Genomic DNA, 8,361 nt, shown 5'->3' with positions numbered 1-8,361 from the left:
CCCAGGTGTTTGAGGAGTAGGATAGTAGCAGTGGTGCTGGCAGACCTGTCAAGCACAGGTGAGGACGGGTCCTCCCAGCCGCTCAGGGAACCCGCTGGCCGGAGCAGTCCAGCGGAGGAGGGGCGCGGGCTGTGGTCACAGCCCCCTGCTCCAGCTCCTCAGGGATCTTGGCCTTGGTGGTGCCCAGGGAGCTGGCCCACCTCGCTCATCTGTGCTCCAGTGAGGGCGATGGTTCTGGATAGGTATGAAGGTTGGGTTATTTTAATTTTCCTCCTGTTTTTTCCAGCAAGGCCTGTGATTATTACATTAATCTTCCAGGCGAAGTTTTTACGACCGATCCCTCGCGGACTATGAGAAGTTTCTCCATCCATTACCAAGAGGGAAACAGACCCTGGTGGGGAGGAAAATATTTGTTACATCTTATCAGGCTGACACACAATCTAACAACAATTACAGCAGCCCCATTTTTTGCACTATTTCAGCTCCGGCGTGAAAAATTGTTGTAGTATTAAAGTGAGTCAGGGTGGGGGCTGGTCACGGAAGTGGCTGGTATTCCAAGCTCTGGGCCCAGGCTCTCCCGGGGGCCTCCCAGCAAGCCGATTGGGTGGCTGAGGGGAAGGAGTGTTTGCATGTAAATCCCAGCTCCCCGTTCCTGTGCTAATGGCCCTGGAGATGGAGAGATGCTGGAGTGAATGCTGGAAGGGCTCCTGAAAGACAATGTCCCCAGCCCTCGCTGGGAAGACCCCTTGTCCCCCTTCTTCTCAGCCCAAATGCCTTCGTACCATCACACCTCTTAGGGTGCACTCCCCAGATTGGTTTGTAGGATATTGTTTTTAGGACTGAACAGATAGATGGTAGTGTCACACCAGAAAGGGACTTCTCGATGAGCAAACATTCCTCAGCGTTTTTCTAATAAAACAGCTGCGCAATGGTGGGGGTGTTCTCCGTTGGCCTCCGTATCCGACCCCAGGGTCAGCAGGCTTCTGCCAGGTCCCTGGGTGGTTCTCAGCGCCCCCCACGGCCAGCCCTGAGCAGCTCCTGCTCTTGAGGGGCCCCAGACAGGCGACAGGTGAGACCCAGCAGCAACTGGGTTCTGGGGGCATGGCACACAGGGACGTGGTTTGGGTTGGGTTTGGCTCTTGGTCCTGATGAGATTAGTCCCTTCTGGTCCTCTGAGCTTTGGTTTCCTCATCTATGAGGTGGGGGCAGTCGTATCCCATTAGATGGACGTGGGGACATGGTGAGGTGGTGTGCGGCTGCGTCAGGCACTCCGGATGCTAAAATTCAGCAGAGTTCCCAATCCCTGTCCCTTTTGGGAGAAGAGAAGGTCACGGTTTGTCCAACTGGAGGCAGAAGTTGGCTGGGCTCCACCCCTCCCTATCTCAGGCGGTAGGCCCTTGAAAAGGCCTAGAAACCCCCGGTGGCCGGACCCTTCTGTTAGGCCCAGAAGGACCAGACCCTGCTCAGGGCCACACAAGCTCTGGAGCAGAAAAGAGAATCCGTCAAGGCATGAGCTTTCCCCTCCGTGCCCGCAACTTCCAAAAACAACGTGCTGCTCCCCACTGGGCCCCTGGGCCGCCCAACCCCGGGGCCCAGCCAGGGCTGCAGCAACCAGAGGGGAGAAACGGCCGCCCCCTTGTTCCAGCCAAGCAATAGCCACCGTTCCGCCAGGCCAACCCTCCCTTTGGTCTCTGGGAAACCGTCCCGCCGGGAGGGGACAGTGTCCACCTGGGCCCCCCTGCTGGGCGCTCACCACGCCTCCCCTTCCCATTCATCCCGGGACGGCGGGGCCCCGGGGGCCAGCCGGAGGCCGGCGCAGGGTGGCCGGGCAGCCCAGGGTGCGGGGAGAGGCGCGCAGCAGGGCCGGGTGCCGGAAAAGGGGTGGGCCGGCCGCGGGGGCTGGCTGTCGGCCCGAATGGCCCTGTCGCCCCTCCCCGTCACTCGGCGGCAGGCGCGGTGATTAATGGCCGGGCCGTGCGGCCCGTGCCGCCATCAGCTCGCGTCTGGGCGGCGATGGATGCGGCTGTCAGGCCGGCCCGGCCCGCGCTGACCCCCAGCTCCGGCCCGGCGCGATCAATGGGCGGCGCGCGGCGGGCGGCGGCTGGGCCGGCGCGATAAGATGGGCCGATGGGCGCCCGCCGATTGCCCGCTCCGTCACCCGCCGTCACCGTCCCCGTCACGCCGCCCGCGCGCAGATCGGCGCCGTCAGCGCCGCGTGATTAATGGGGACGCGGGCAGCGGCGGGGAGGGCGCGGGGGCGCGCGGACCCCGCGGCGGAGGGACGCGCGGTGTGGGAGGCGGCGGGGCGCGCGCCGGCGGCGGGCTAGGGGTGCCTGCAGGGGCCCCTCAAGCCCGCGGGGCCATCCGCCGCGGGCCCCGCACGCGACCCACTGGGGCACAGGGGTCACCGAAGGGTGGCGGAGTGCGCGTCTGGGGCACACGCTGGTAGCGCGTGTTCATGGGGGCCGGCAGGACCACGAGGGCTGGGGCAAGTACATACACAGCAGGCACAGAGGTGTCACCAAGGTCTGCCCTGGCCCACGTGCCCCGGTCGCACAGGGGCCTGCGTGACCGGAGCTGTTAGCGCACGGAGGGCCGGGGGTTGGGGCGACAGCTAATGTGACCTCTGCTCCCTGACCTCACCCGCCTGGCCCAGGTCCGCCACCAGGGCCACCAGCCTCCTCGGTCTTTGCAGGCCTCTCCCTGCTGTCTCAGCCGTCTTTGGAAACTCCAGATGTGACCCAGTCAGGCCCCTACTCAAAACCCTCTCACAGGGCCCCATGGCCCAGGGGTCAAATCGTAAGGCTTGCGATTGTCCCTGCCCTCCTGCCAGCCCTGTGCCTGAAGGGCACACTCAGCGCTCCCCAGCGCGACACCCCACCTTCAGCTCGGCGCCCTGGGTTCACCCTGTCTGTCCTGCCCGCGCCACACCAGATAACTGTGGAGAAGAGCCGGTGGACCGCCAGCGCCAAGGTCCACGGATGCACCCGAGGTGACCTGGCCCCCGGCCTCCTGGGGAAAGAGCCAGGGCGCCTGGGACGGTCAGCCTCGGAGACAGCGGTCAGCCCACACACCTGTCGATAAACTGATAAGAAGGAGCCGTGGAGCCTGGTGCTAAGGGAGACGCCAGGAGGGCTTCCCAGAGGAGGTGACCGGAGCGCAGCGGGGATGGGCCAGCCGCCCCAGGCCGGATTAGTGGGGGCGGGGGACCTAGTAGGCGGGGAGCCCCAGTGGCCGGAGTGGCCGAGGGCAGCGCGGGCGAGGGGCCCGGCTGCGGCCTATCTGGTGGGCGGCGGTGTCTCAGGGCGAGCAGCAGCGAGGACACTGCCAGTCCCTCTCCCTTTTCGCTTCCCGGGGGTCTGGAGAGCCTCCCCACAGCCACGCGGCCGCCTTGACTGCGGAGCCACAGCGCCCTCGCGCGGCCAGACGCGCACAGCGCCTGCCCAGCGTCCAGCCTCTCAGCCTCGGCCAGGCGCCCCACGCGGCGCCCAGAGGGTGGAGGACGAGGCCAAGCCCGGCCTTACGGTCTGAGATCCCAGCGGACCCACAGCTGCCCAGCCGGCCTCCCTGCAATGGAGGCCGAGACCAGGGCGGGCAGGTAGGGATGTCTGTCCAAGAGTGCTTGTGGGAATAGAGCAGCTAGGGAAAGCTTACTGAGCTGGGTTTCTAATAATAATAATAATAATAATAATAATAAATCCATATATATATTTAAATGGATAATTTAGATCATGGTTCAAAATGTGAAAAGCAAAAGGAGTGTACAGTGAAGAACTTTCCTCTCCCCCTGCCCTCAGCCATCCCGTCTTCCCTCTCCAGGAGCAGCCTGCCTTACGGCCGCGTCCCCTCCAGAGCGATTCTGTGTATACAAGCCAGTGTCACATGCATAGTGTACTTCTGAACACGTATGAACCATTTCAAACATAAAAAATTGCAGGAACTGTATAGTGACCCCCATATCATCTAGATACTCTCCAGCCTTCCCTGCCTCCAACTTTATCCCATCTTTTTTCATTTATTCCAAAGCAAGTTGCAGCCATCATACTTCATCCCTAAACACTGCAGCATACATACAGCTAACTAGAGTTCAGTATTTGTGGGGTTTTTTAAAGATTTTATTTGAGAGAGAGAGAGAGAGGGGAGGGCTGGATCCCAGGACCTGGGGTCAGGACCTGAGCCGAAGGCAGATGCTTCAGCATCTGAGCCCCCCTCGCCCCCCGTGTGTTTCTTTTAGGGTTACATTTATACACAGTGAAATGCACTAATCCTAAGTGGACCTGCCCATGAGTTTTGACAAATGAAACCCAAACCCTATCAAAGATGTTACTGTTGCCCTAGAAAGTTCCCTGTGCCTCTTCCCAGTGAGTCCCAACACACTCGAGAGAGGGAAAAAAAAGACCCCAAAAACTGTTCTGGATGTTCTCACCATAGATAAGCTTTGCCTGCTCTGCGGCCTCTTAAAAATGGGCTCTCTGGTGACGGGCTTCTTTCAGCCACGCGGACCCCCGCTCCTGGGATTCACGCGTGCTGTGGTGCGTACCCGTGGTTTGCCCTGATTTCTGGGCATGCCGCTGTGTGGGCGGCCCACCCTTTGCTCCTCCGTTTACCTGCTGTTGGCTGTTTGGCCCATTCTCGTGTTTCGGCTTTCACGAATAAGCCATTTCTTTTAAGGAGAAAAATGTTAGAGATGCCTGTCGTATTTTCAATTCTTTTCCAATATTTAGCGAATATATTCTCATAAAATATTGAATGATATTACAGAATGTACGTGCGATGTACACTCTTTATTTTTTATTGTTAAGGAATCTCTACGCCCAACCTGGGGCTGCAGTTTACAACCCGGAGATCAAGAGTCGTGGGCTCCACCGACTGAGCGGCCCGGCGCCCCAAACAGTCTTTGATAAGACTTTGTGTAGGCCTAGATTTTTCTTTCTCTTGGGTAAATACCCAGGAGTGCAAGAGCCGGGTGTAGGCTAGGTGTACGTTCAGATTCATGAGAAATCGCTAGACCTGCTCCCGATGCACAATCTATTCTTTACCCCCCCCCCCCACTTCTTACACAGACATCGTAGCATACGCTCTTCCTGCTTTTTGGCGGTTTTCTTCTCCCAAGCAGCACATCTTGGAGATTCTTCTTATAGCATATATGGAATGTCCTCCAAGTTCTGTTCCATGGGAGGGAGCTGCTGGAATTTATCCAGACCCCTTCTGATGGGCATTTAGACAATTTTTTAAAAGATTTTATTTATTTGACAGAGAGACAGCCGGCAAGAGAGGGAACACAAGCAGGGGGAGTGGGAGAGGGAGAAGCAGGCTTCCCGTTGAGCAGGGAGCCCCATGCGAGGCTCGATCCCAGGACCCTGGGACCACGCCCTGAGTCGAAGGCAGATGCTTAACGACTGAGGCACCCAGGTGTGCCCCCATTTAGGCATTTCTAGCTTTATTGAGCTGGGCTTTGAACAGTGAACAGGAATTCGTCAGGCCAACAAAAACAGAGGGAAACGGGAGAGCCGGAGGCTTGGCGGACGTTGCAGAGCTCCCATCGCTGGGGTGTGAGCTTTCTGAGGGTACAATCAACTCCTGACCCCTTGACCCCCAGGGGTTCAATAATGTGTGTCGAATGGAAAGGAGTGGGTGATGTGGAGGTGTGCTGGCCAAAGGTTCTGGGGCAGGGGGATGAAAAGTCCCAGAATGTTTGGGGCAGGGGAGTGAGGTGGGCATGGCCACTAAGGGGCACTCCTGGGACTCTCCAGAAGCAGGCACCGGTGGGTGTTAAGGTTCATACTAGAGCTTTTGCCGATCCTTGGACGGTGGTCACGTGCCCACCGTGTGGCCCTCAGGAAGCCACACTCTTCCCCGGGACATGCGCCACCTCGGGGCAGGGATTGGAGGCTCACCCATGTTCCCCATTGCGCCTGCGCTCCTTGAGGACTTCTCAGCCTGGCTGGGACTTGGGCCCAGGACAGGCTTTCTACAGGAGCAGGCTGGGGTGGGGCGTGGGGCAGGGGTGCCAGCTGGGACTGCGGACACCCCGGAACAAGGGCGGGTTCCCGGCAGTTTCCCAGCTGAGGTCAGCATGGGGAAGCGCTGGGAGCGGGGCAGGTATCCTAAGCCCCTCATTGCTGGTTCCAACGACGCCCCTCACAGTGGTACCCGCAGGCAGGCCCAGCAGCCAAGCAGGAATCAGGGCAGGAAGAGCGCCTTGGGCTTTGGGTCCCAGAGCTGCCACTAAGTGGCTGTGTGACAGCGGGTCACACTGCATCTCCGTTTCTGCACCAAACGGGGAAGAGCTGTTTCTTCCCAGGCCTCTGGCAGCTTGGGGGGATGGGAGGAGGATGCCACGTGTAGGAGGTGGCGAGCACGGGGCCAGCCCGAGGGGGGTGGGGGGGAAGGAAGAGCATTAGGAGGCGGCACAAAGGTCCAGCCTGGAGGCGTGGTGAGCCGAGGCAGAGCCTGGCACCCGGTGCCGCGTTCCTGGCAGCAAGGAAGGGTGCGGTGCCTCCCCGGAGGCGGGAGCTCCCCCGACGTGTTTCTGGAGGTCACAGCCGCACCCCCTTGCCTGCCTCGGCATTCCGCCGCGCCTGCTTGCCCGGCTCCCGTCTGGGACGTCCAAGCCTGCTCCGGCGGCCAGCGGGCAGCAGGGAGCCCGGGGCAGAGGGCCACATGCCCCATCTGGGTGCGGTGCCGACAGGTGGCTTCTGCAGGGCCAGGCTCCAATGCCTGTTCCTCTCGCAGTCTCAGTGCCCCGGCCCACAGCCATCTCAGAAATCCCGTTTTCTACGACGAAGCCCACGGCTGTCCTTGGAACACTCAGCTAAGGAGGAAGGGCCTGCCCAGCTGTCACTCGGGAGTCGCTGAGGAAACGCCAGGCCGGCGGGTTGGGGGTGAGGCCTTGACTGCGACAAGCCTGTCAGCCTCAAAATCCGGGAGAGTGGGAAGTTTTTCCCTCACGTCACCCTGGAACGCAGTCTGCCGTTCTCCTTGGAGTGGAAACCCTTGGGAAGCCTTCTGCATGGCCCACTGCAGGGGGGCGGTCCCCGTCTGCCACCACCATCCACGCAATGCTGGGGTCCAGGGCAGGGTGGAAACCCTCCTGGCTTAGCGACGGGTCTGGCTGGCCAGTGACCAGATGTACGGTTATGCCTGCCGTCGCAGCCAAGGGCAGTGCTACCCCTTGGCCTGGACTGGAAGGGTGGGGAGGTGTGGGCCACGGGCTCCTGCCAGCACCTTCCATGAGGACAGTGCGGTGGGCCACAGTCACAGGTGAGATGCCAGCCTCCCCCCCCCCCCATTCCTGGGAGGGCCTCGGGGCTGCCCACACGCCAGCCCCGCACCAGGCCGTCACCCGTGTCTCACTTCACCAGAAGCCCGGGCATGCAGCTGACGCCACCACCAGGAGAAGGCACCTTCCCACGCAAAATGCCTTTCTGAGGTGGCACTTCCATCCAGGGGACACCTAGGGCACCCTGTGCAAAAGCAGGAATCCACCACGCTGCACGCCCCCCCCGGAGGACACCCCCGCTCTGCACCTCCGGCCATCCTGGGGCCTGTAAACCAAGAGAACGTGACCAAGTGGCTTGAAAAAAGTTGGCTTTATTTGTCACTTATTCACCTTAACTCAGTTATGCCATTTTGGCGTCCACAGTGACAGTCCCCTGGAAGCTGGGGTCAGCCCCCACCCACCGTGATCACGGACCACAGAGCACGAGCCACGCGGGGCCCACCCACAAGGCTGGCACCCACAGCGTGCCCGTGGGTGGGCCGAGCAGACTGCGTGCTGCGGGGAGGCACCGCGTCTCTGCTCAGGACTGGGTCTGACAAGGCCACGTGTGATATGGTGGGATGCCCTGGACTGGGGGGGTCGACAGACCTGTCGGGCCCAACCTGGTTCTGCTGCTGACTTGCCGGGTGGCTTTAGGCAAGTCGCTTCTTGTCCCTCGGTCGGTTTGTTTCCTGGTCAGCGCTGTGAGTGAGGTGTCCTAGGACTCGGACTCGGCTCTGCTGAGTCGTGACCGTGGCTCTGTGCTTCGAAGGCCACTGTGTGTCTGCTGCTGGTGGGGCGTCTCTCTCCGCAGGGCCCCGGGTGCTCCCTTCTTAGAACTGGGGCATCCTCCAGGAGAACTCCTCAGGCTCGTGCGCCCGACTTGCTGTCCCTGCTGCCAAGCACCGCCTGTCCCCTGAGGAGCCTCCCTGCAGGCCTCAGAAAAGGTTCCACGCCTAAAATCTAGGTCCCCTGTTACTACAAACAGAACTCATTTTAGACATCATCCTGAGTCTTTCCCTATCAAACACTGGAGCACTTACTAAAAAACAAAAACAAAATCCTAAGTTCTCTGACCCTGATTTCGCCACGGACGTGGG

Source organism: Ursus maritimus, unplaced genomic scaffold, assembly GCF_017311325.1.
Source record: "Ursus maritimus isolate PB19 unplaced genomic scaffold, ASM1731132v1 scaffold_14, whole genome shotgun sequence".
In the NCBI taxonomy this organism is placed as follows: Eukaryota; Metazoa; Chordata; class Mammalia; order Carnivora; family Ursidae; genus Ursus; species Ursus maritimus.
This window is presented reverse-complemented; position numbering follows the sequence as displayed.